The sequence below is a fragment of the Ochotona curzoniae genome, unplaced genomic scaffold (genome assembly GCF_017591425.1).
Source record: "Ochotona curzoniae isolate NIBS_2020 unplaced genomic scaffold, NIBS_Ocur_1.0 contig_4369, whole genome shotgun sequence".
Taxonomy (NCBI): domain Eukaryota; kingdom Metazoa; phylum Chordata; class Mammalia; order Lagomorpha; family Ochotonidae; genus Ochotona; species Ochotona curzoniae.
The window spans coordinates 165,859-169,823 of record NW_024466253.1 but is presented as its reverse complement, the minus strand read 5'-3'; the positions used below and the strand labels follow the sequence as shown (position 1 = coordinate 169,823).

At 58.5% G+C, this 3,965-nt stretch overlaps 1 pseudogene; it reads left to right on the top strand.

The window, feature by feature from the left end:
- Nucleotides 1-444: 444 nt before the first annotated feature.
- LOC121160162 lies at nt 445-3,678 on the top strand (annotated as a pseudogene).
- Nucleotides 3,679-3,965: the final 287 nt, after the last annotated feature.

Below are 3,965 nucleotides of genomic sequence, written 5' to 3'. Positions count from 1 at the left end.
ACAGACACCAACTGAGACGCCCAGCAGTATGTTAAGTATCTTGTGGGGGTACCTGAAATCTAACGCCCTCCTAATGTGAATCAGGTCGAACAATACCAGTGCAGCAACAAAACACGCACAAATAATCATTGAATTGGCAAATAAAAATGGGCGGGTCCTGGTCTAGGTCTCTCAGGATCCCTTAGTCAGCTCCGGACCTATCCTCAGGGAGGGACATCACACAGGCCTGGGCAGCCGGGCACAGGGTCAGGGCACAGTCCCTGCTATCCGCCTTGGTCCTCAGGGTCTCAGTCCCAGGGCGGGTCTGGGCCAGGGAAGCAAGTGCAGGGAAGTCCTCACTTCCTCCAGGGTCACTTCCCCTCTCACAGACTTAGTGAGCTCCTTCTGCCCGGACACTCGTGACGCGGCAACAGCTCGCACTCCCATTGGGCGAGCGCTTCCAGCGGAACCAAACAGCGTCGCCCAACTCGGATCCGATCTCCTCAGCCGTCCAGGATGGAGTCCATGGCGCCCCGGACCCTCCTCCTGCTGCTCGCGGGGGCCCTGGCCCTGACCGAGACCCGGGCGGGTGAGTGCGGGTCGGGAGGGAGAAGGGCTCTGCGGGGCAGGAGCGAGGGGAGCTGTCTCTCTGGGATCTCACACGCCCTACACCTCCTGTTCTCCCCTCTCACCATATTTAAGACCCTCCCCTCTCCTCGCCGCCTCATCTCGCGGTCCCCACACTCCCTTCGTCTCCGCCCCAACCCAGCTCCGCACTCCTGGGTCCCAAGGGTCCCGCTCCGGGCGGGGTCGGCCCTGGTCTCAGCCCCTCTCTCCCCCAGGTTTCCACTCCCTGAGATATTTCTACACTGCCGTGTCCCGGCCCGAACTCGGGGATTCCCGCTTCATCGCCGTGGGCTACGTGGACGAGACGCAGTTCGTGCGCTTCGACAGCGACGCCAAGAACCCGAGGGCAGAACCGAAGACGGAATGGATTCAGCAGGAAGAACAGGAGTACTGGGACTGGGAGACGCGGAACTTGAAGAACTCCGCACAGACTCCGCGGGAGCCTGAACACCCTGCTCCACTACTACAACCAGAGCGAGGCCGGTGAGTGACCCGACCCCTCCCCACGTGCGCCCAGGGCGCTCCGGGTCCCCGGGGCCGAGGTCCCCCACCCCGAGACTGCGCGCCCCGCGGAGACCCTCGGCGGGAGGAGCCGCGGGACACGCCCGGGTTTCGCTTTCGGTTTCAGCTGAAATCCCCGCGGGTCGGTGAGGGCGGGGCGGAGCTGCGTGGCCAGGGCTGACCGCGGGCGGGACAGGCTCTCATACCATCCAGGTGATGTACGGCTGCGAAGTCGGGGCGGACGGGCGCCTCCTCCGCGGGTATGAGCAGTGGGCCTATGATGGCAAGGACTACATCGCCCTGAATGAGGACCTGCGCACCTGGACCGCGGCCGACATGGCGGCTCAGAACACCCAGCGCAAGTGGGAGGCTGCGGGTAAAGCTGAGCAACAGAGGGCCTACCTGGAGGGCGAGTGTATGGAGTGGCTGTACAGATACCTGGAGATGGGAAAGGACAGTCTGCAGAGAGCAGGTGCGCGGGGCTGGGAGGGGCGGCCCTCACCCACCTCCCCCGGGGCTGGGGCAGCAAGGAGGGGAGGAAAATGGAGGAACAGATGCCAGTCTCCTCTCTTCTGCCGGCCACAGCAGGGACATCCTCCTGGGTTTTGGGTCTAGTACCAGAAACCCACTGTTTCCCCGGGAGAAGAGGAACCTGGGGGAATGGGGAACGCACTGAAAATTTTGGAAAGAAGCCTCTTGGTTTCCTAAGACTCCACCAAGGTTTTGTGGACATCACCCCTTCCAGGCCAGTCCTCAGCCTCAAGCCACTGTACTGGGAGGTTTCATTCCAGCCTTTCCTCCCCTCAGAGACCTGGGCCCTCCTACCCTAGCCAGATGCCTGATTCTAGAACTTTCCAAACACTACATTTGTCGCATTGTCTTTATCCAAGCAGCATCAGGGTTTTGACCTCCTCCACCACCCCATTTCCCCTGTCCACTCTCAGGAAGGTCACTGAGTGTAACTTTAGTGTCAGGGGAAGAACATGAAAGGCCTGAATTTTCCAAATCTTCCCTCAGACCCACCCATAACACAGGTGACTCACCACCCAGTCTCTGAGCAGAAGGCCACCCTGAGGTGCTGGGCCCTGGGCTTCTACCCCAAGCACATCACACTCACCTGGCAGCGAGATGGGGAGAACCTGACCCAGGACACAGAGCTGGTGGAAACCAGATCTGCAGGAGATGGAACCTTCCAGAAGTGGGCAGCTGTGCTGGTGCCTTCTGGAGAGGAGCAGAGTTACACATGCCATTTGGAGCATGAGGGGCTGCCTGAGCCCCTCACCCTGAGATGGGGTAAGGAGGGCAGAGTGGACAGAGAACCTTCAGCAGGGTCAGGGCTAAGCCCTGTGGTCAGAGCCCCTTATTGTCCCTTCCCCTCTCAGAGCCTCCTCAGCCCACTGTGCCCATGTTGGGAGTCATCGCTGGCCTGGTCCTCCTGGCAGCTGTGCTCATTGGAGTTGTGGTCACTGTTGTGATGATGATGAAGAGGAAGCGCTCAGGTAGGGCAGGGTGAGGGCTGGGTCTGAGTCTCCTGTCCCCTGGGGAAAAGGTCTGCTGCCCCATTCCTGGGAAGCACCATGCACACACACCTCCACCCCCAGCTGGGCCCTGGATGCTCACACTGGCTCTGGTGTGAAGCTTGAGTGAAGATGGAGGACAAACACTCATGGGGATGACTTTGCTCACAGGGAGCTGAGTTCCAGCAGCCCCAGGTCAGGGGGAGGTTCCATCTGATAACACACCTCCAGGAGAGGCACCTCCTGATCCTTTCCTGGGTCTGTAGCCACAGTTCTGGAATCTTCTCTGAGATGACCCAGTCCTCTGGGCTTCCTCTAGGCAGTTCCTCAGGCTCTGCCTTCTCCCTGCCTCTCATGAGATGTTTTCTCTCCCAGGTGGGAAAGGAGGCATCTACATTAAGACTGCAGGTAAGCACTGGGGTGTTTTTGGGGGGTGGGGAGCCCCAAGGACCTTGCGCATGGAGAAGCTGCCCTGCTCAGCCCTGCCCTCCTCCCTCAGCCACACCCCCAGGGCTCTCACCAAGTCCTGATTGTTTCTCCCAGGTGGGGACAGTTCCCAGAGCTCTGATTCCTCTCTCATAACTTGAAAGGTGAGACCTGGAGGGCCTATAGGGGAGAGGGGCAGGGTGAGGGGACACTGGGGGCTGGGGAATTCCTTGTAACTGGACACTTTCAAAGTGTGCTGTGCTGTTCCTGTCCTCATGCAATGACCTCAATTTTTTACCTTGTTTTTGTAGTTTGAGACAACCGCCTTGTTACGAGATTTACTGAAGTCTCCATCTTTGTTTTTTTTCAAAAAGCCCTGCCTTCCCTTCCTGCAAAGGCAGCTGACTGTGTTACTGTGGGCACAGTGTAAGGTGGGAGCCTGGCCCTCCCAGCCCAGCACGGGCACCTCTGTCCCTGTCTCAAGTCAGGTGCATTTGCTGCAGCTTCATCCTTCACTGCGCAATTCATTTTTTCAATTCCAATCACGAGGGTTTGGTGAGAAAATTAAAAGAGGAAATTCCAAAAATTGGACAAAGAAAATAAACAGAAGCACCAAGAACCTTCCAGATTCTATGTGTTTGCTGTGTTGAGTATATTGCAGATGGGGACAAGAGAGGCAGGGAAGTCTTGCATGAGGACAGGGCTGTGCCCAGGCAGTGCTCTGTCCATCAGGTTTTCTCTTGGTCACTGCTGACCCGGCTCAGCTGTCGCAGTGTCCTGGTCTCTCTGGTAGGACATGCTCAGCAACACCTGCCAACACAGGACTCAGCCATGGCTAGGCTTCCCTGTCTCATGCACCCAAGGAAATGGAGGCTGCATGGGGCCATGGCTGCCAACTCTAGGGCTTATGTTCAT